The 18,081-nt window shown below is 39.4% G+C and overlaps 61 non-coding genes across 61 annotated transcripts; all 61 read left to right on the top strand.

The window, feature by feature from the left end:
- The first annotated feature begins 1,306 nt into the window (after window positions 1–1,306).
- On the top strand, window positions 1,307–1,378 carry trnac-gca. The gene has a single exon. It is a non-coding gene; the product is annotated as a tRNA-Cys (tRNA).
- Window positions 1,379–1,711: 333 nt separating this feature from the next.
- On the top strand, window positions 1,712–1,783 carry trnac-gca. Its single transcript has one exon. It is a non-coding gene; the product is annotated as a tRNA-Cys (tRNA).
- Window positions 1,784–1,916: 133 nt separating this feature from the next.
- Window positions 1,917–1,988, top strand: trnac-gca. Its single transcript has one exon. It is a non-coding gene; the product is annotated as a tRNA-Cys (tRNA).
- Window positions 1,989–2,121: 133 nt separating this feature from the next.
- trnac-gca lies at window positions 2,122–2,193 on the top strand. The gene has a single exon. It is a non-coding gene; the product is annotated as a tRNA-Cys (tRNA).
- A 133-nt stretch (window positions 2,194–2,326) lies between these two features.
- Window positions 2,327–2,398, top strand: trnac-gca. Its single transcript has one exon. It is a non-coding gene; the product is annotated as a tRNA-Cys (tRNA).
- A 127-nt stretch (window positions 2,399–2,525) lies between these two features.
- trnac-gca lies at window positions 2,526–2,597 on the top strand. The gene has a single exon. It is a non-coding gene; the product is annotated as a tRNA-Cys (tRNA).
- Window positions 2,598–2,724: 127 nt separating this feature from the next.
- On the top strand, window positions 2,725–2,796 carry trnac-gca. The gene has a single exon. It is a non-coding gene; the product is annotated as a tRNA-Cys (tRNA).
- A 139-nt stretch (window positions 2,797–2,935) lies between these two features.
- On the top strand, window positions 2,936–3,007 carry trnac-gca. The gene has a single exon. It is a non-coding gene; the product is annotated as a tRNA-Cys (tRNA).
- A 128-nt stretch (window positions 3,008–3,135) lies between these two features.
- trnac-gca lies at window positions 3,136–3,207 on the top strand. Its single transcript has one exon. It is a non-coding gene; the product is annotated as a tRNA-Cys (tRNA).
- A 133-nt stretch (window positions 3,208–3,340) lies between these two features.
- Window positions 3,341–3,412, top strand: trnac-gca. The gene has a single exon. It is a non-coding gene; the product is annotated as a tRNA-Cys (tRNA).
- Window positions 3,413–3,745: 333 nt separating this feature from the next.
- On the top strand, window positions 3,746–3,817 carry trnac-gca. The gene has a single exon. It is a non-coding gene; the product is annotated as a tRNA-Cys (tRNA).
- A 133-nt stretch (window positions 3,818–3,950) lies between these two features.
- On the top strand, window positions 3,951–4,022 carry trnac-gca. The gene has a single exon. It is a non-coding gene; the product is annotated as a tRNA-Cys (tRNA).
- A 133-nt stretch (window positions 4,023–4,155) lies between these two features.
- On the top strand, window positions 4,156–4,227 carry trnac-gca. The gene has a single exon. It is a non-coding gene; the product is annotated as a tRNA-Cys (tRNA).
- A 333-nt stretch (window positions 4,228–4,560) lies between these two features.
- On the top strand, window positions 4,561–4,632 carry trnac-gca. The gene has a single exon. It is a non-coding gene; the product is annotated as a tRNA-Cys (tRNA).
- A 133-nt stretch (window positions 4,633–4,765) lies between these two features.
- Window positions 4,766–4,837, top strand: trnac-gca. Its single transcript has one exon. It is a non-coding gene; the product is annotated as a tRNA-Cys (tRNA).
- Window positions 4,838–4,970: 133 nt separating this feature from the next.
- Window positions 4,971–5,042, top strand: trnac-gca. The gene has a single exon. It is a non-coding gene; the product is annotated as a tRNA-Cys (tRNA).
- A 333-nt stretch (window positions 5,043–5,375) lies between these two features.
- trnac-gca lies at window positions 5,376–5,447 on the top strand. The gene has a single exon. It is a non-coding gene; the product is annotated as a tRNA-Cys (tRNA).
- Window positions 5,448–5,580: 133 nt separating this feature from the next.
- On the top strand, window positions 5,581–5,652 carry trnac-gca. The gene has a single exon. It is a non-coding gene; the product is annotated as a tRNA-Cys (tRNA).
- Window positions 5,653–5,785: 133 nt separating this feature from the next.
- trnac-gca lies at window positions 5,786–5,857 on the top strand. The gene has a single exon. It is a non-coding gene; the product is annotated as a tRNA-Cys (tRNA).
- Window positions 5,858–6,395: 538 nt separating this feature from the next.
- trnac-gca lies at window positions 6,396–6,467 on the top strand. Its single transcript has one exon. It is a non-coding gene; the product is annotated as a tRNA-Cys (tRNA).
- Window positions 6,468–6,600: 133 nt separating this feature from the next.
- Window positions 6,601–6,672, top strand: trnac-gca. Its single transcript has one exon. It is a non-coding gene; the product is annotated as a tRNA-Cys (tRNA).
- A 333-nt stretch (window positions 6,673–7,005) lies between these two features.
- trnac-gca lies at window positions 7,006–7,077 on the top strand. The gene has a single exon. It is a non-coding gene; the product is annotated as a tRNA-Cys (tRNA).
- Window positions 7,078–7,210: 133 nt separating this feature from the next.
- On the top strand, window positions 7,211–7,282 carry trnac-gca. The gene has a single exon. It is a non-coding gene; the product is annotated as a tRNA-Cys (tRNA).
- A 133-nt stretch (window positions 7,283–7,415) lies between these two features.
- trnac-gca lies at window positions 7,416–7,487 on the top strand. The gene has a single exon. It is a non-coding gene; the product is annotated as a tRNA-Cys (tRNA).
- Window positions 7,488–7,820: 333 nt separating this feature from the next.
- Window positions 7,821–7,892, top strand: trnac-gca. Its single transcript has one exon. It is a non-coding gene; the product is annotated as a tRNA-Cys (tRNA).
- Window positions 7,893–8,025: 133 nt separating this feature from the next.
- On the top strand, window positions 8,026–8,097 carry trnac-gca. The gene has a single exon. It is a non-coding gene; the product is annotated as a tRNA-Cys (tRNA).
- Window positions 8,098–8,230: 133 nt separating this feature from the next.
- On the top strand, window positions 8,231–8,302 carry trnac-gca. The gene has a single exon. It is a non-coding gene; the product is annotated as a tRNA-Cys (tRNA).
- Window positions 8,303–8,840: 538 nt separating this feature from the next.
- trnac-gca lies at window positions 8,841–8,912 on the top strand. Its single transcript has one exon. It is a non-coding gene; the product is annotated as a tRNA-Cys (tRNA).
- A 338-nt stretch (window positions 8,913–9,250) lies between these two features.
- On the top strand, window positions 9,251–9,322 carry trnac-gca. The gene has a single exon. It is a non-coding gene; the product is annotated as a tRNA-Cys (tRNA).
- Window positions 9,323–9,455: 133 nt separating this feature from the next.
- trnac-gca lies at window positions 9,456–9,527 on the top strand. Its single transcript has one exon. It is a non-coding gene; the product is annotated as a tRNA-Cys (tRNA).
- Window positions 9,528–9,660: 133 nt separating this feature from the next.
- Window positions 9,661–9,732, top strand: trnac-gca. Its single transcript has one exon. It is a non-coding gene; the product is annotated as a tRNA-Cys (tRNA).
- A 133-nt stretch (window positions 9,733–9,865) lies between these two features.
- On the top strand, window positions 9,866–9,937 carry trnac-gca. The gene has a single exon. It is a non-coding gene; the product is annotated as a tRNA-Cys (tRNA).
- A 127-nt stretch (window positions 9,938–10,064) lies between these two features.
- Window positions 10,065–10,136, top strand: trnac-gca. Its single transcript has one exon. It is a non-coding gene; the product is annotated as a tRNA-Cys (tRNA).
- A 139-nt stretch (window positions 10,137–10,275) lies between these two features.
- trnac-gca lies at window positions 10,276–10,347 on the top strand. Its single transcript has one exon. It is a non-coding gene; the product is annotated as a tRNA-Cys (tRNA).
- A 333-nt stretch (window positions 10,348–10,680) lies between these two features.
- On the top strand, window positions 10,681–10,752 carry trnac-gca. Its single transcript has one exon. It is a non-coding gene; the product is annotated as a tRNA-Cys (tRNA).
- Window positions 10,753–10,885: 133 nt separating this feature from the next.
- Window positions 10,886–10,957, top strand: trnac-gca. The gene has a single exon. It is a non-coding gene; the product is annotated as a tRNA-Cys (tRNA).
- A 133-nt stretch (window positions 10,958–11,090) lies between these two features.
- On the top strand, window positions 11,091–11,162 carry trnac-gca. The gene has a single exon. It is a non-coding gene; the product is annotated as a tRNA-Cys (tRNA).
- Window positions 11,163–11,700: 538 nt separating this feature from the next.
- trnac-gca lies at window positions 11,701–11,772 on the top strand. Its single transcript has one exon. It is a non-coding gene; the product is annotated as a tRNA-Cys (tRNA).
- A 338-nt stretch (window positions 11,773–12,110) lies between these two features.
- Window positions 12,111–12,182, top strand: trnac-gca. The gene has a single exon. It is a non-coding gene; the product is annotated as a tRNA-Cys (tRNA).
- A 133-nt stretch (window positions 12,183–12,315) lies between these two features.
- trnac-gca lies at window positions 12,316–12,387 on the top strand. Its single transcript has one exon. It is a non-coding gene; the product is annotated as a tRNA-Cys (tRNA).
- A 133-nt stretch (window positions 12,388–12,520) lies between these two features.
- Window positions 12,521–12,592, top strand: trnac-gca. The gene has a single exon. It is a non-coding gene; the product is annotated as a tRNA-Cys (tRNA).
- A 133-nt stretch (window positions 12,593–12,725) lies between these two features.
- On the top strand, window positions 12,726–12,797 carry trnac-gca. Its single transcript has one exon. It is a non-coding gene; the product is annotated as a tRNA-Cys (tRNA).
- A 127-nt stretch (window positions 12,798–12,924) lies between these two features.
- On the top strand, window positions 12,925–12,996 carry trnac-gca. Its single transcript has one exon. It is a non-coding gene; the product is annotated as a tRNA-Cys (tRNA).
- Window positions 12,997–13,135: 139 nt separating this feature from the next.
- trnac-gca lies at window positions 13,136–13,207 on the top strand. The gene has a single exon. It is a non-coding gene; the product is annotated as a tRNA-Cys (tRNA).
- Window positions 13,208–13,710: 503 nt separating this feature from the next.
- On the top strand, window positions 13,711–13,782 carry trnac-gca. Its single transcript has one exon. It is a non-coding gene; the product is annotated as a tRNA-Cys (tRNA).
- A 333-nt stretch (window positions 13,783–14,115) lies between these two features.
- On the top strand, window positions 14,116–14,187 carry trnac-gca. Its single transcript has one exon. It is a non-coding gene; the product is annotated as a tRNA-Cys (tRNA).
- Window positions 14,188–14,320: 133 nt separating this feature from the next.
- Window positions 14,321–14,392, top strand: trnac-gca. The gene has a single exon. It is a non-coding gene; the product is annotated as a tRNA-Cys (tRNA).
- Window positions 14,393–14,524: 132 nt separating this feature from the next.
- Window positions 14,525–14,596, top strand: trnac-gca. The gene has a single exon. It is a non-coding gene; the product is annotated as a tRNA-Cys (tRNA).
- Window positions 14,597–14,735: 139 nt separating this feature from the next.
- Window positions 14,736–14,807, top strand: trnac-gca. Its single transcript has one exon. It is a non-coding gene; the product is annotated as a tRNA-Cys (tRNA).
- A 133-nt stretch (window positions 14,808–14,940) lies between these two features.
- Window positions 14,941–15,012, top strand: trnac-gca. Its single transcript has one exon. It is a non-coding gene; the product is annotated as a tRNA-Cys (tRNA).
- A 333-nt stretch (window positions 15,013–15,345) lies between these two features.
- trnac-gca lies at window positions 15,346–15,417 on the top strand. The gene has a single exon. It is a non-coding gene; the product is annotated as a tRNA-Cys (tRNA).
- A 128-nt stretch (window positions 15,418–15,545) lies between these two features.
- On the top strand, window positions 15,546–15,617 carry trnac-gca. The gene has a single exon. It is a non-coding gene; the product is annotated as a tRNA-Cys (tRNA).
- Window positions 15,618–15,949: 332 nt separating this feature from the next.
- On the top strand, window positions 15,950–16,021 carry trnac-gca. Its single transcript has one exon. It is a non-coding gene; the product is annotated as a tRNA-Cys (tRNA).
- A 133-nt stretch (window positions 16,022–16,154) lies between these two features.
- On the top strand, window positions 16,155–16,226 carry trnac-gca. The gene has a single exon. It is a non-coding gene; the product is annotated as a tRNA-Cys (tRNA).
- Window positions 16,227–16,354: 128 nt separating this feature from the next.
- Window positions 16,355–16,426, top strand: trnac-gca. Its single transcript has one exon. It is a non-coding gene; the product is annotated as a tRNA-Cys (tRNA).
- Window positions 16,427–16,758: 332 nt separating this feature from the next.
- Window positions 16,759–16,830, top strand: trnac-gca. The gene has a single exon. It is a non-coding gene; the product is annotated as a tRNA-Cys (tRNA).
- Window positions 16,831–17,168: 338 nt separating this feature from the next.
- trnac-gca lies at window positions 17,169–17,240 on the top strand. Its single transcript has one exon. It is a non-coding gene; the product is annotated as a tRNA-Cys (tRNA).
- A 133-nt stretch (window positions 17,241–17,373) lies between these two features.
- Window positions 17,374–17,445, top strand: trnac-gca. Its single transcript has one exon. It is a non-coding gene; the product is annotated as a tRNA-Cys (tRNA).
- A 127-nt stretch (window positions 17,446–17,572) lies between these two features.
- On the top strand, window positions 17,573–17,644 carry trnac-gca. The gene has a single exon. It is a non-coding gene; the product is annotated as a tRNA-Cys (tRNA).
- A 133-nt stretch (window positions 17,645–17,777) lies between these two features.
- On the top strand, window positions 17,778–17,849 carry trnac-gca. The gene has a single exon. It is a non-coding gene; the product is annotated as a tRNA-Cys (tRNA).
- Window positions 17,850–17,982: 133 nt separating this feature from the next.
- Window positions 17,983–18,054, top strand: trnac-gca. Its single transcript has one exon. It is a non-coding gene; the product is annotated as a tRNA-Cys (tRNA).
- Window positions 18,055–18,081: the final 27 nt, after the last annotated feature.

Here is an 18,081-nt window from a genome sequence, read left to right on the forward strand (position 1 = left end):
ACATAAATTCTGAAGTTCCAGAGCAGGACATGGCTATAGTGGGACCATACTGTATTGATAAAGAGCAGTTTTCAGTCCTTGCTAATGGTTAGAGCAGTAACTGTGGACTGATTTACCTTTTGAACTCTGAATTCTTCGTGAAGGGTTTCCAACTTTGGTTTGTAATGAAGCAGTTTTTCTCTATGGCCTTCTTGCAAAAACAGTGACACAAACCAAATAACAGTAGACTTGACATCTAGGAAAAATTACAACAGAGCTAACTGCACATCTCTTTCTATGAACAATAAGATTATCTGATGGATGGGTCTCTGGGGGTTGCAAATATATCCATGCAATTATAGCATCTCTCTTCCACCGAGCAGTGTCAAATGACACTTTCATTAGATAAGATTAGATACGGACAGGAGAATTTACAGGGCATTATGACACTCTGTGCCTCAAGGATCCGCTACTATTAGAAGGTTTGACAAGCAATGACAGATGTGTAAAGACTCTGAATATGAAAGCCCATTGTTGCAAATGGTTTATACTGCTGCGCTTACATTTCCTTCCACTATTATTTTCCTCATTCTTTTATTATTGTGTTTAAAGAAAACTTTGTATGATACAGTAAAGGATAACAGCGATGTTTGATTTCCCCATGGTGATTGATTTATGAATGCTGCATAAGGTTGGCAACCAATGTTGGCAAGCGTATTCTTTTAAAGCAGTAGTTACCCTTACAGAAACTCAGATTGGGGAAGACTAAATAATCAAATGAGCAAAATAAGAACAGATCCCTAACAGATGTTCAGATGGATTAAACAGCAAAGCTTTTCCCTTTTTTCTTTTGACCGGATATGTGCATTTCAATTAGCTGTCAACAGGCAGAGAGCTGCTGACAGGGGATTTGCAGTACAGTTAGGTTGAATGTTTACTAGGATTCTGGCATGGGTAGTCTATCTCCAAGCAACAATTTTACCAGGTCAAAGTGTTTCAGAAGCAATTACAGTTGTATGTGGGGAATTACTGAGGTTCTGAAAGGTTTGATATCCAAAATGTAAGGGTTTAAAGTGTGGTTTTATTGATGTGTTGCTTTTGGGAAGAGGAAAGAAAATTCTCTAATCAGAAGACGTTTTATTTCATAAGTTAAAAAAACATGTAGGAAGATAAAAGGCTTCAGATCAGACACTGTTGCTTTTGGTAGACTGTATGTGTCGAGATGATTCTTCCGTTTATATGCAAGTGGACATAGAGCTTGGAAATGCATGAATGAATATTATCTCAACACATTCTCGTGAACTCATTAAGACGTGAAATTCACATAGGGGGTATAGCTCAGTGGTAGAGCATTTGACTGCAGATCAAGAGGTCCCAGGTCCAAATCCTAGTGCCCCCTATACTGTACATTGACAATGTCGGTGTTTTCAATGCTTTAGAAGAAGATTCCAAGTCTTCTAAAAACTTTGCAGTGAAGTATTATCTCTACACCTTATGATTGTTTCATTATGATTCATACTTCACATAGGGGATATAGCTCAGTGGTTGAGCATTTGACTGCCGATCAAGAGGTCCCAGTTTCAAATCCTAGTTACCCCTATACTGTACATTGACATTGTCAGTGTTTTCAATGCTTTAGAAGAAGATTTCAAAGGACAGTCTTCTGAGATTTTGTAGTCAGGTATTATCTCTACACATTCTCCTGAATTAATTACAACCTGGAATTCACATAGGGGGTATAGCTCAGTGGTAGAGCATTTGACTGCAGATCAAGAGGTCCCAGGTTCCAATCCTAGTGCCCCCTATACTGTACATTGACATTGTCAGTGTTTTCAATGCTTTAGAAGAAGATTTCAAAGGACAGTCTTCTGAGATTTTGTAGTCAGGTATTATCTCTACACATTCTCCTGAATTAATTACAACCTGAAATTCACATAGGGGGTATAGCTCAGTGGTAGAGCATTTGACTGCAGATCAAGAGGTCCCAGGTTCAAATCCTAGTGCCCCCTATACTGTACATTGACATTGTCAGTGTTTTCAATGCTTTAGAAGAAGATTTCAAAGGACAGTCTTCTGTGATTTTGTAGTCAGGGATTATCTCTACACATTCTCCTGAATTAATTACAACCTGGAATTCACATAGGGGGTATAGCTCAGTGGTAGAGCATTTGACTGCAGATCAAGAGGTCCCAGTTTCAAATCCTAGTGCCCCCTATACTGTACATTGACATTGTCAGTGTTTTCAATGCTTTAGAAGAAGATTTCAAAGGACAGTCTTCTGAGATTTTGTAGTCAGGTATTATCTCTACACATTCTCCTGAATTAATTACAACGTGGAATTCACATAGGGGGTATAGCTCAGTGGTAGAGCATTTGACTGCAGATCAAGAGGTCCCAGGTTCAAATCCTAGTGCCCCCTATACTGTACATTGTCAGTGTTTTCAATGCTTTAGAAGAAGATTTCAAAGGACAGTCTTCTGTGATTTTGTGGTCAGGGATTATCTCTACACATTCTCCTGAATTAATTACAACCTGGAATTCACATAGGGGGTATAGCTCAGTGGTAGAGCATTTGACTGCAGATCAAGAAGTCCCAGGTTCAAATCCTAGTGCCCCCTATACTGGACATTGTCAGTTTTTTCGATGCTTTAGAAGAAGATTTCAAAGGACAGTCTTCTGATATTTTGTAGTCAGGTATTATCTCTACACATTCTCCTGAATTCGTTACAACCTGGAATTCACATAGGGGGTATAGCTCAATGGTAGAGCATTTGACTGCAGATCAAGAGATCCCAGGTTCAAATCCTAGTGCCCCCTATACTGGACATTGACATTGACATTGTCAGTGTTTTCAATGCTTTAGAAGAAGATTTCAAAGGACAGTCTTCTGAGATTTTGTAGTCAGGTATTACCTCTACACATTCTCGTGAATTCATTACAACCTGGAATCCACATAGGGGGTATAGCTCAGTGGTAGAGCATTTGACTGCAGATCAAGAGGTCCCAGGTTCAAATCCTAGTGCCCTCTATACTGTACATTGATATTGTCAGTGTTTTCAATGCTTTAGAAGAAGATTCAAAGTCTTCTAAAAACTTTGCAGTCAAGTATTATCTCTACACCTTATGATCGTTTTATTATGATTTGTATTTCACATAGGGGGTATAGCTCAGTGGTAGAGCATTTGACTGCAGATCAAGAGGTCCCAGGTTCAAATCCTAGCGCCCCCTATACTGTACATTGACATTGTCAGTGTTTTCGATGCTTTAGAAGAAGATTTCAAAGGACAGTCTTCTCAGATTTTGTAGTCAGGTATTATCTCTACACATTCTCCTGAATTAATTACAACCTGGAATTCACATAGGGGGTATAGCTCAGTGGTAGAGCATTTGACTGCAGATCAAGAGGTCCCAGGTCCAAATCCTAGTGCCCCCTATACTGGACATTGACAATGTCGGTGTTTTCAATGCTTTAGAAGAAGATTCCAAGTCTTCTAAAAACTTTGCAGTCAAGTATTATCTCTACACCTTATGATTGTTTCATTATGATTCATACTTCACATAGGGGATATAGCTCAGTGGTTGAGCATTTGACTGCAGATCAAGAGGTCCCAGTTTCAAATCCTAGTTACCCCTATACTGTACATTGACATTGTCAGTGTTTTCAATGCTTTAGAAGAAGATTTCAAAGGACATTCTTCTGAGATTTTGTAGTCAGGTATTATCTCTACACATTCTCCTGAATTAATTACAACCTGGAATTCACATAGGGGGTATAGCTCAGTGGTAGAGCATTTGACTGCAGATCAAGAGGTCCCAGGTTCCAATCCTAGTGCCCCCTATACTGTACATTGACATTGTCAGTGTTTTCAATGCTTTAGAAGAAGATTTCAAAGGACAGTCTTCTGAGATTTTGTAGTCAGGTATTATCTCTACACATTCTCCTGAATTAATTACAACCTGGAATTCACATAGGGGGTATAGCTCAGTGGTAGAGCATTTGACTGCAGATCAAGAGGTCCCAGGTTCAAATCCTAGCGCCCCCTATACTGTACATTGACATTGTCAGTGTTTTCGATGCTTTAGAAGAAGATTTCAAAGGACAGTCTTCTCAGATTTTGTAGTCAGGTATTATCTCTACACATTCTCCTGAATTAATTACAACCTGGAATTCACATAGGGGGTATAGCTCAGTGGTAGAGCATTTGACTGCAGATCAAGAGGTCCCAGGTCCAAATCCTAGTGCCCCCTATACTGGACATTGACAATGTCGGTGTTTTCAATGCTTTAGAAGAAGATTCCAAGTCTTCTAAAAACTTTGCAGTCAAGTATTATCTCTACACCTTATGATTGTTTCATTATGATTCATACTTCACATAGGGGATATAGCTCAGTGGTTGAGCATTTGACTGCAGATCAAGAGGTCCCAGTTTCAAATCCTAGTTACCCCTATACTGTACATTGACATTGTCAGTGTTTTCAATGCTTTAGAAGAAGATTTCAAAGGACATTCTTCTGAGATTTTGTAGTCAGGTATTATCTCTACACATTCTCCTGAATTAATTACAACCTGGAATTCACATAGGGGGTATAGCTCAGTGGTAGAGCATTTGACTGCAGATCAAGAGGTCCCAGGTTCCAATCCTAGTGCCCCCTATACTGTACATTGACATTGTCAGTGTTTTCAATGCTTTAGAAGAAGATTTCAAAGGACAGTCTTCTGAGATTTTGTAGTCAGGTATTATCTCTACACATTCTCCTGAATTAATTACAACCTGGAATTCACATAGGGGGTATAGCTCAGTGGTAGAGCATTTGACTGCAGATCAAGAGGTCCCAGGTTCAAATCCTAGTGCCCCCTATACTGTACATTGACATTTTCAGTGTTTTCAATGCTTTAGAAGAAGATTTCAAAGGACAGTCTTCTGTGATTTTGTAGTGAGGGATTATCTCTACACATTCTCGTGAATTAATTACAACCTGGAATTCACATAGGGGGTATAGCTCAGTGGTAGAGCATTTGACTGCAGATCAAGAGGTCCCAGTTTCAAATCCTAGTGCCCCCTATACTGGACATTGACAATGTCGGTGTTTTCAATGCTTTAGAAGAAGATTCCAAGTCTTCTAAAAACTTTGCAGTCAAGTATTATCTCTACACCTTATGATTGTTTCATTATGATTCATACTTCACATAGGGGATATAGCTCAGTGGTTGAGCATTTGACTGCAGATCAAGAGGTCCCAGTTTCAAATCCTAGTTACCCCTATACTGTACATTGACATTGTCAGTGTTTTCAATGCTTTAGAAGAAGATTTCAAAGGACATTCTTCTGAGATTTTGTAGTCAGGTATTATCTCTACACATTCTCCTGAATTAATTACAACCTGGAATTCACATAGGGGGTATAGCTCAGTGGTAGAGCATTTGACTGCAGATCAAGAGGTCCCAGGTTCCAATCCTAGTGCCCCCTATACTGTACATTGACATTGTCAGTGTTTTCAATGCTTTAGAAGAAGATTTCAAAGGACAGTCTTCTGAGATTTTGTAGTCAGGTATTATCTCTACACATTCTCCTGAATTAATTACAACCTGGAATTCACATAGGGGGTATAGCTCAGTGGTAGAGCATTTGACTGCAGATCAAGAGGTCCCAGGTTCAAATCCTAGTGCCCCCTATACTGTACATTGACATTGTCAGTGTTTTCAATGCTTTAGAAGAAGATTTCAAAGGACAGTCTTCTGTGATTTTGTAGTCAGGGATTATCTCTACACATTCTCCTGAATTAATTACAACCTGGAATTCACATAGGGGGTATAGCTCAGTGGTAGAGCATTTGACTGCAGATCAAGAGGTCCCAGGTCCAAATCCTAGTGCCCCCTATACTGGACATTGACAATGTCGGTGTTTTCAATGCTTTAGAAGAAGATTCCAAGTCTTCTAAAAACTTTGCAGTCAAGTATTATCTCTACACCTTATGATTGTTTCATTATGATTCATACTTCACATAGGGGATATAGCTCAGTGGTTGAGCATTTGACTGCAGATCAAGAGGTCCCAGTTTCAAATCCTAGTTACCCCTATACTGTACATTGACATTGTCAGTGTTTTCAATGCTTTAGAAGAAGATTTCAAAGGACATTCTTCTGAGATTTTGTAGTCAGGTATTATCTCTACACATTCTCCTGAATTAATTACAACCTGGAATTCACATAGGGGGTATAGCTCAGTGGTAGAGCATTTGACTGCAGATCAAGAGGTCCCAGGTTCCAATCCTAGTGCCACCTATACTGTACATTGACATTGTCAGTGTTTTCAATGCTTTAGAAAAAGATTTCAAAGGACAGTCTTCTGAGATTTTGTAGTCAGGTATTATCTCTACACATTCTCCTGAATTAATTACAACCTGGAATTCACATAGGGGGTATAGCTCAGTGGTAGAGCATTTGACTGCAGATCAAGAGGTCCCAGGTTCAAATCCTAGCGCCCCCTATACTGTACATTGACATTGTCAGTGTTTTCGATGCTTTAGAAGAAGATTTCAAAGGACAGTCTTCTCAGATTTTGTAGTCAGGTATTATCTCTACACATTCTCCTGAATTAATTACAACCTGGAATTCACATAGGGGGTATAGCTCAGTGGTAGAGCATTTGACTGCAGATCAAGAGGTCCCAGGTCCAAATCCTAGTGCCCCCTATACTGGACATTGACAATGTCGGTGTTTTCAATGCTTTAGAAGAAGATTCCAAGTCTTCTAAAAACTTTGCAGTCAAGTATTATCTCTACACCTTATGATTGTTTCATTATGATTCATACTTCACATAGGGGATATAGCTCAGTGGTTGAGCATTTGACTGCAGATCAAGAGGTCCCAGTTTCAAATCCTAGTTACCCCTATACTGTACATTGACATTGTCAGTGTTTTCAATGCTTTAGAAGAAGATTTCAAAGGACATTCTTCTGAGATTTTGTAGTCAGGTATTATCTCTACACATTCTCCTGAATTAATTACAACCTGGAATTCACATAGGGGGTATAGCTCAGTGGTAGAGCATTTGACTGCAGATCAAGAGGTCCCAGGTTCCAATCCTAGTGCCCCCTATACTGTACATTGACATTGTCAGTGTTTTCAATGCTTTAGAAGAAGATTTCAAAGGACAGTCTTCTGAGATTTTGTAGTCAGGTATTATCTCTACACATTCTCCTGAATTAATTACAACCTGGAATTCACATAGGGGGTATAGCTCAGTGGTAGAGCATTTGACTGCAGATCAAGAGGTCCCAGGTTCAAATCCTAGTGCCCCCTATACTGTACATTGACATTTTCAGTGTTTTCAATGCTTTAGAAGAAGATTTCAAAGGACAGTCTTCTGTGATTTTGTAGTGAGGGATTATCTCTACACATTCTCGTGAATTAATTACAACCTGGAATTCACATAGGGGGTATAGCTCAGTGGTAGAGCATTTGACTGCAGATCAAGAGGTCCCAGTTTCAAATCCTAGTGCCCCCTATACTGGACATTGACAATGTCGGTGTTTTCAATGCTTTAGAAGAAGATTCCAAGTCTTCTAAAAACTTTGCAGTCAAGTATTATCTCTACACCTTATGATTGTTTCATTATGATTCATACTTCACATAGGGGATATAGCTCAGTGGTTGAGCATTTGACTGCAGATCAAGAGGTCCCAGTTTCAAATCCTAGTTACCCCTATACTGTACATTGACATTGTCAGTGTTTTCAATGCTTTAGAAGAAGATTTCAAAGGACATTCTTCTGAGATTTTGTAGTCAGGTATTATCTCTACACATTCTCCTGAATTAATTACAACCTGGAATTCACATAGGGGGTATAGCTCAGTGGTAGAGCATTTGACTGCAGATCAAGAGGTCCCAGGTTCCAATCCTAGTGCCCCCTATACTGTACATTGACATTGTCAGTGTTTTCAATGCTTTAGAAGAAGATTTCAAAGGACAGTCTTCTGAGATTTTGTAGTCAGGTATTATCTCTACACATTCTCCTGAATTAATTACAACCTGGAATTCACATAGGGGGTATAGCTCAGTGGTAGAGCATTTGACTGCAGATCAAGAGGTCCCAGGTTCAAATCCTAGTGCCCCCTATACTGTACATTGACATTGTCAGTGTTTTCAATGCTTTAGAAGAAGATTTCAAAGGACAGTCTTCTGTGATTTTGTAGTCAGGGATTATCTCTACACATTCTCCTGAATTAATTACAACCTGGAATTCACATAGGGGGTATAGCTCAGTGGTAGAGCATTTGACTGCAGATCAAGAGGTCCCAGGTCCAAATCCTAGTGCCCCCTATACTGGACATTGACAATGTCGGTGTTTTCAATGCTTTAGAAGAAGATTCCAAGTCTTCTAAAAACTTTGCAGTCAAGTATTATCTCTACACCTTATGATTGTTTCATTATGATTCATACTTCACATAGGGGATATAGCTCAGTGGTTGAGCATTTGACTGCAGATCAAGAGGTCCCAGTTTCAAATCCTAGTTACCCCTATACTGTACATTGACATTGTCAGTGTTTTCAATGCTTTAGAAGAAGATTTCAAAGGACATTCTTCTGAGATTTTGTAGTCAGGTATTATCTCTACACATTCTCCTGAATTAATTACAACCTGGAATTCACATAGGGGGTATAGCTCAGTGGTAGAGCATTTGACTGCAGATCAAGAGGTCCCAGGTTCCAATCCTAGTGCCACCTATACTGTACATTGACATTGTCAGTGTTTTCAATGCTTTAGAAGAAGATTTCAAAGGACAGTCTTCTGAGATTTTGTAGTCAGGTATTATCTCTACACATTCTCCTGAATTAATTACAACCTGGAATTCACATAGGGGGTATAGCTCAGTGGTAGAGCATTTGACTGCAGATCAAGAGGTCCCAGGTTCAAATCCTAGTGCCCCCTATACTGTACATTGACATTTTCAGTGTTTTCAATGCTTTAGAAGAAGATTTCAAAGGACAGTCTTCTGTGATTTTGTAGTCAGGGATTATCTCTACACATTCTCCTGAATTAATTACAACCTGGAATTCACATAGGGGATATAGCTCAGTGGTTGAGCATTTGACTGCAGATCAAGAGGTCCCAGTTTCAAATCCTAGTTACCCCTATACTGTACATTGACATTGTCAGTGTTTTCAATGCTTTAGAAGAAGATTTCAAAGGACATTCTTCTGAGATTTTGTAGTCAGGTATTATCTCTACACATTCTCCTGAATTAATTACAACCTGGAATTCACATAGGGGGTATAGCTCAGTGGTAGAGCATTTGACTGCAGATCAAGAGGTCCCAGGTTCCAATCCTAGTGCCCCCTATACTGTACATTGACATTGTCAGTGTTTTCAATGCTTTAGAAGAAGATTTCAAAGGACAGTCTTCTGAGATTTTGTAGTCAGGTATTATCTCTACACATTCTCCTGAATTAATTACAACCTGGATTTCACATAGGGGGTATAGCTCAGTGGTAGAGCATTTGACTGCAGATCAAGAGGTCCCAGGTTCAAATCCTAGTGCCCCCTATACTGTACATTGACATTTTCAGTGTTTTCAATGCTTTAGAAGAAGATTTCAAAGGACAGTCTTCTGTGATTTTGTAGTCAGGGATTATCTCTACACATTCTCCTGAATTAATTACAACCTGGAATTCACATAGGGGGTATAGCTCAGTGGTAGAGCATTTGACTGCAGATCAAGAGGTCCCAGTTTCAAATCCTAGTGCCCCCTATACTGTACATTGACATTGTCAGTGTTTTCAATGCTTTAGAAGAAGATTTCAAAGGACAGTCTTCTGTGATTTTGTAGTCAGGTATTATCTCTACACATTCTCCTGAATTAATTACAACCTGGAATTCACATAGGGGGTATAGCTCAGTGGTAGAGCATTTGACTGCAGATCAAGAAGTCCCAGGTTCAAATCCTAGTGCCCCCTATACTGGACATTGTCAGTTTTTTCGATGCTTTAGAAGAAGATTTCAAAGGACAGTCTTCTGATATTTTGTAGTCAGGTATTATCTCTACACATTCTCCTGAATTCGTTACAACCTGGAATTCACATAGGGGGTATAGCTCAATGGTAGAGCATTTGACTGCAGATCAAGAGATCCCAGGTTCAAATCCTAGTGCCCCCTATACTGGAAATTGACATTGACATTGTCAGTGTTTTCAATGCTTTAGAAGAAGATTTCAAAGGACAGTCTTCTGAGATTTTGTAGTCAGGTATTACCTCTACACATTCTCCTGAATTAATTACAACCTTGAATTCACATAGGGGGTATAGCTCAGTGGTAGAGCATTTGACTGCAGATCTCGAGGTCCCAGGTTCAAATCCTAGTGCCCCCTATACTGTACATTGACATTGTCAGTGTTTTCAATGCTTTAGAAGAAGATTCCAAGTCTTCTAAAAACTTTGCAGTCAAGTATTATCTCTACACCTTATGATTGTTTCATTATGATTCATACTTCACATAGGGGATATAGCTCAGTGGTTGAGCATTTGACTGCAGATCAAGAGGTCCCAGTTTCAAATCCTAGTTACCCCTATACTGTACATTGACATTGTCAGTGTTTTCAATGCTTTAGAAGAAGATTTCAAAGGACATTCTTCTGAGATTTTGTAGTCAGGTATTATCTCTACACATTCTCCTGAATTAATTACAACCTGGAATTCACATAGGGGGTATAGCTCAGTGGTAGAGCATTTGACTGCAGATCAAGAGGTCCCAGGTTCCAATCCTAGTGCCCCCTATACTGTACATTGACATTGTCAGTGTTTTCAATGCTTTAGAAGAAGATTTCAAAGGACAGTCTTCTGAGATTTTGTAGTCAGGTATTATCTCTACACATTCTCCTGAATTAATTACAACCTGGAATTCACATAGGGGGTATAGCTCAGTGGTAGAGCATTTGACTGCAGATCAAGAGGTCCCAGGTTCAAATCCTAGTGCCCCCTATACTGTACATTGACATTGTCAGTGTTTTCAATGCTTTAGAAGAAGATTTCAAAGGACAGTCTTCTGTGATTTTGTAGTCAGGGATTATCTCTACACATTCTCCTGAATTAATTACAACCTGGAATTCACATAGGGGGTATAGCTCAGTGGTAGAGCATTTGACTGCAGATCAAGAGGTCCCAGGTCCAAATCCTAGTGCCCCCTATACTGGACATTGACAATGTCGGTGTTTTCAATGCTTTAGAAGAAGATTCCAAGTCTTCTAAAAACTTTGCAGTCAAGTATTATCTCTACACCTTATGATTGTTTCATTATGATTCATACTTCACATAGGGGATATAGCTCAGTGGTTGAGCATTTGACTGCAGATCAAGAGGTCCCAGTTTCAAATCCTAGTTACCCCTATACTGTACATTGACATTGTCAGTGTTTTCAATGCTTTAGAAGAAGATTTCAAAGGACATTCTTCTGAGATTTTGTAGTCAGGTATTATCTCTACACATTCTCCTGAATTAATTACAACCTGGAATTCACATAGGGGGTATAGCTCAGTGGTAGAGCATTTGACTGCAGATCAAGAGGTCCCAGGTTCCAATCCTAGTGCCACCTATACTGTACATTGACATTGTCAGTGTTTTCAATGCTTTAGAAGAAGATTTCAAAGGACAGTCTTCTGAGATTTTGTAGTCAGGTATTATCTCTACACATTCTCCTGAATTAATTACAACCTGGAATTCACATAGGGGGTATAGCTCAGTGGTAGAGCATTTGACTGCAGATCAAGAGGTCCCAGGTTCAAATCCTAGTGCCCCCTATACTGTACATTGACATTTTCAGTGTTTTCAATGCTTTAGAAGAAGATTTCAAAGGACAGTCTTCTGTGATTTTGTAGTCAGGGATTATCTCTACACATTCTCCTGAATTAATTACAACCTGGAATTCACATAGGGGATATAGCTCAGTGGTTGAGCATTTGACTGCAGATCAAGAGGTCCCAGTTTCAAATCCTAGTTACCCCTATACTGTACATTGACATTGTCAGTGTTTTCAATGCTTTAGAAGAAGATTTCAAAGGACATTCTTCTGAGATTTTGTAGTCAGGTATTATCTCTACACATTCTCCTGAATTAATTACAACCTGGAATTCACATAGGGGGTATAGCTCAGTGGTAGAGCATTTGACTGCAGATCAAGAGGTCCCAGGTTCCAATCCTAGTGCCCCCTATACTGTACATTGACATTGTCAGTGTTTTCAATGCTTTAGAAGAAGATTTCAAAGGACAGTCTTCTGAGATTTTGTAGTCAGGTATTATCTCTACACATTCTCCTGAATTAATTACAACCTGGATTTCACATAGGGGGTATAGCTCAGTGGTAGAGCATTTGACTGCAGATCAAGAGGTCCCAGGTTCAAATCCTAGTGCCCCCTATACTGTACATTGACATTTTCAGTGTTTTCAATGCTTTAGAAGAAGATTTCAAAGGACAGTCTTCTGTGATTTTGTAGTCAGGGATTATCTCTACACATTCTCCTGAATTAATTACAACCTGGAATTCACATAGGGGGTATAGCTCAGTGGTAGAGCATTTGACTGCAGATCAAGAGGTCCCAGTTTCAAATCCTAGTGCCCCCTATACTGTACATTGACATTGTCAGTGTTTTCAATGCTTTAGAAGAAGATTTCAAAGGACAGTCTTCTGTGATTTTGTAGTCAGGTATTATCTCTACACATTCTCCTGAATTAATTACAACCTGGAATTCACATAGGGGGTATAGCTCAGTGGTAGAGCATTTGACTGCAGATCAAGAAGTCCCAGGTTCAAATCCTAGTGCCCCCTATACTGTACATTGTCAGTGTTTTCAATGCTTTAGAAGAAGATTTCAACTGACAGTCTTCTGAGATTTTGTAGTCAGGTATTACCTCTACATATTCTCCTGAATTCATTACAAATTGGAATTCACATAGGGGGTATAGCTCAGTGGTAGAGCATTTGACTGCAGATCAAGAGGTCCCAGGTTCAAATCCTAGTGCCCCCTATACTGTACATTGACATTGACATTGTCAGTGTTTTCAATGCTTTAGAAGAAGATTTCAAAGGACAGTCTTCTGAGATTTTGTAGTCAGGGATTATCTCTACACATTCTCCTGAATTCATTACAACCTGGAATTCACATAGGGGGTATAGCTCAGTGGTAGAGCATTTGACTGCAGATCAAGAGGTCCCAGGTTCAAATCCTAGTGCCCCCTATACTGTACATTGACATTGTCAGTGTTTTCAATGCTTTAGAAGAAGATTTCAAAGGACAGTCTTCTGTGATTTTGTAGTCAGGGACTACAAAATCTTCTAAAAACTTTGCAGTCAAGTATTATCTCTACACCTTATGATTGTTTCATTATGATTCATACTTCACATAGGGGATATAGCTCAGTGGTTGAGCATTTGACTGCAGATCAAGAGGTCCCAGTTTCAAATCCTAGTGCCCCCTATACTGTACATTGACATTGACATTGTCAGTGTTTTCAATGCTTTAGAAGAAGATTTCAAATGACAGTCTTCTGAGATTTTGTAGTCAGGTATTATCTCTACACATTCTCCTGAATTAATTACAACCTGGAATTCACATAGGGGGACATTGTCAGTGTTTTCAATGCTTTAGAAGAAGATTTCAAAGGACAGTCTTCTGTGATTTTGTAGTCAGGGATTATCTCTACACATTCTCCTGAATTAATTACAACCTGGAATTCACATAGGGGGTATAGCTCAGTGGTAGAGCATTTGACTGCAGATCAAGAGGTCCCAGGTCCAAATCCTAGTGCCCCCTATACTGGACATTGACAATGTCGGTGTTTTCAATGCTTTAGAAGAAGATTCCAAGTCTTCTAAAAACTTTGCAGTCAAGTATTATCTCTACACCTTATGATTGTTTCATTATGATTCATACTTCACATAGGGGATATAGCTCAGTGGTTGAGCATTTGACTGCAGATCAAGAGGTCCCAGTTTCAAATCCTAGTTACCCCTATACTGTACATTGACATTGTCAGTGTTTTCAATGCTTTAGAAGAAGATTTCAAAGGACAGTCTTCTGATATTTTGTAGTCAGGTATTATCTCTACACATTCTCCTGAATTCGTTACAACCTGGAATTCACATAGGGGGTATAGCTCAATGGTAGAGCATTTGACTGCAGATCAAGAGATCCCAGGTTCAAATCCTAGTGCCCCCTATACTGGACATTGACATTGTCAGTGTTTTCAATGCTTTAGAAGAAGATTTCAAAGGACAGTCTTCTGATATTTTGTAGTCAGGTATTATCTCTACACATTCTCCTGAATTCGTTACAACCTGGAATTCACATAGGGGGTATAGCTCAGTGGTAGAGCATTTGACTGCAGATCAAGAGGTCCCAGGTTCAAATCCTAGTGCCCTCTATACTGTACATTGATATTGTCAGTGTTTTCAATGCTTAGAAGAAGATTTCAACTGACAGTCTTCTGAGATTTTGTAGTCAGGTATTATCTCTACACATTCTCCTGAATTCATTACAACCTGGAATTCACATAGGGGGTATAGCTCAGTGGTAGAGCATTTGACTGCAGATCAAGAGGTCCCAGGTTCAAATCCTAATGCCCCCTATACTGTACATTGACATTGACATTGTCAGTGTTTTCAATGCTTTAGAAGAAGATTTCAAAGGACAGTCTTCTGAGATTTTGTAGTCAGGTATTACCTCTACACATTCTCCTGAATTCATTACAACCTGGATTTCACATAGGGGGTATAGCTCAGTGGTAGAGCATTTGACTGCAGATCAAGAGGTCCCAGTTTCAAATCCTAGTGCCCCCTATACTGTACATTGACATTGTCAGTGTTTTCAATGCTTTAGAAGAAGATTTCAAAGGACAGTCTTCTGAGATTTTGTAGTCAGGTATTATCTCTACACATTCTCCTGAATTAATTACAACCTGGAATTCACATAGGGGGTATAGCTCAGTGGTAGAGCATTTGACTGCAGATCAAGAGGTCCCAGGTTCAAATCCTAGTGCCCCCTATACTGTACATTGACATTGTCAGTGTTTTCAATGCTTTAGAAGAAGATTCCAAGTCTTCTAAAAACTTTGCAGTCAAGTATTATCTCTACACCTTATGATTGTTTCATTATGATTCAAACTTCACATAGGGGATATAGCTCAGTGGTTGAGCATTTGACTGCAGATCAAGAGGTCCCAGTTTCAAATCCTAGTTACCCCTATACTGTACATTGACATTGTCAGTGTTTTCAATGCTTTAGAAGAAGATTTCAAAGGACATTCTTCTGAGATTTTGTAGTCAGGTATTATCTCTACACATTCTCCTGAATTAATTACAACCTGGAATTCACATAGGGGGTATAGCTCAGTGGTAGAGCATTTGACTGCAGATCAAGAGGTCCCAGGTTCAAATCCTAGTGCCCCCTATACTGTACATTGACATTGTCAGTGTTTTCAATGCTTTAGAAGAAGATTCAAAGTCTTCTAAAAACTTTGCAGTCAAGTATTATCTCTACACCTTATGATCGTTTTATTATGATTTGTATTTCACATAGGGGGTATAGCTCAGTGGTAGAGCATTTGACTGCAGATCAAGAGGTCCCAGGTTCAAATCCTAGTGCCCCCTATACTGTACATTGACATTGTCAGTGTTTTCGATGCTTTAAAAGAAGATTTCAAAGGACAGTCTTCTGAGATTTTGTAGTCAGGTATTATCTCTACACATTCTCCTGAATTAATTACAACATGGAATTCACATAGGGGGTATAGCTCAGTGGTAGAGCATTTGACTGCAGATCAAGAGGTCCCAGGTTCAAATCCTAGTCCCCCTTATACTGTACATTGTCAGTGTTTTCAATGCTTTAGAAGAAGATTTCAACTGACAGTCTTCTGAGATTTTGTAGTCAGGTATTACCTCTACATATTCTCCTGAATTCATTACAAACTGGAATTCACATAGGGGGTATAGCTCAGTGGTAGAGCATTTGACTGCAGATCAAGAGGTCCCAGGTTCAAATCCTAGTGCCCCCTATACTGTACATTGACATTGTCAGTGTTTTCAATGCTTTAGAAGAAGATTTCAAAGGACATTCTTCTGAGATTTTGTAGTCAGGTATTATCTCTACACATTCTCCTGAATTAATTACAACCTGGAATTCACATAGGGGGTATAGCTCAGTGGTAGAGCATTTGACTGCAGATCAAGAGGTCCCAGGTTCAAATCCTAGTGCCCCCTATACTGTACATTGACATTGTCAGTGTTTTCAATGCTTTAGAAGAAGATTCAAAGTCTTCTAAAAACTTTGCAGTCAAGTATTATCTCTACACCTTATGATCGTTTTATTATGATTTGTATTTCACATAGGGGGTATAGCTCAGTGGTAGAGCATTTGACTGCAGATCAAGAGGTCCCAGGTTCAAATCCTAGTGCCCCCTATACTGTACATTGACATTGTCAGTGTTTTCGATGCTTTAAAAGAAGATTTCAAAGGACAGTCTTCTGAGATTTTGTAGTCAGGTATTATCTCTACACATTCTCCTGAATTAATTACAACATGGAATTCACATAGGGGGTATAGCTCAGTGGTAGAGCATTTGACTGCAGATCAAGAGGTCCCAGGTTCAAATCCTAGTCCCCCTTATACTGTACATTGTCAGTGTTTTCAATGCTTTAGAAGAAGATTTCAACTGACAGTCTTCTGAGATTTTGTAGTCAGGTATTACCTCTACATATTCTCCTGAATTCATTACAAACTGGAATTCACATAGGGGGTATAGCTCAGTGGTAGAGCATTTGACTGCAGATCAAGAGGTCCCAGGTTCAAATCCTAGTGCCCCCTATACTGTACATTGACATTGACATTGTCAGTGTTTTCGATGCTTTAAAAGAAGATTTCAAAGGACAGTCTTCTGAGATTTTGTAGTCAGGTATTATCTCTACACATTCTCCTGAATTAATTACAACATGGAATTCACATAGGGGGTATAGCTCAGTGGTAGAGCATTTGACTGCAGATCAAGAGGTCCGAGGTTCAAATCCTAGTCCCCCTTATACTGTACATTGTCAGTGTTTTCAATGCTTTAGAAGAAGATTTCAACTGACAGTCTTCTGATATTTTGTAGTCAGGTATTATCTCTACACATTCTCCTGAATTCATTACAACCTGGAATTCACATAGGGGGTATAGCTCAGTGGTAGAGCATTTGACTGCAGATCAAGAGGTCCCAGGTTCAAATCCTAGTGCCCCCTATACTGTACATTGACATTGTCAGTGTTTTCAATGCTTTAGAAGAAGATTTCAAAGGACAGTCTTCTGTGATTTTGTAGTCAGGGATTATCTCTACACATTCTCCTGAATTAATTACAACCTGGAATTCACATAGGGGGTATAGCTCAGTGGTAGAGCATTTGACTGCAGATCAAGAAGTCCCGGGTTCAAATCCTAGTGCCCCCTATACTGGACATTGTCAGTTTTTTCGATGCTTTAGAAGAAGATTTCAAAGGACAGTCTTCTGATATTTTGTAGTCAGGTATTATCTCTACACATTCTCCTGAATTCGTTACAACCTGGAATTCACATAGGGGGTATAGCTCAATGGTAGAGCATTTGACTGCAGATCAAGAGATCCCAGGTTCAAATCCTAGTGCCCCCTATACTGGACATTGACATTGTCAGTGTTTTCAATGCTTTAGAAGAAGATTTCAAAGGACAGTCTTCTGAGATTTTGTAGTCAGGTATTATCTCTACACATTCTCCTGAATTAATTACAACCTGGAATTCACATAGGGGGTGTAGCTCAGTGGTAGAGCATTTGACTGCAGATCAAGAGGTCCCAGGTTCAAATCCTAGTGCCCCCTATACTGTACATTGACATTGTCAGTGTTTTCAATGCTTTAGAAGAAGATTTCAAAGGACAGTCTTCTGTGATTTTGTAGTCAGGGATTATCTCTACACATTCTCCTGAATTAATTACAACCTGGAATTCACATAGGGGGTATAGCTCAGTGGTAGAGCATTTGACTGCAGATCAAGAGGTCCCAGGTCCAAATCCTAGTGCCCCCTATACTGGACATTGACAATGTCGGTGTT

The sequence above is a fragment of the Hypomesus transpacificus genome, chromosome 1, assembly GCF_021917145.1.
Source record: "Hypomesus transpacificus isolate Combined female chromosome 1, fHypTra1, whole genome shotgun sequence".
NCBI classification, from domain to species: Eukaryota; Metazoa; Chordata; class Actinopteri; order Osmeriformes; family Osmeridae; genus Hypomesus; species Hypomesus transpacificus.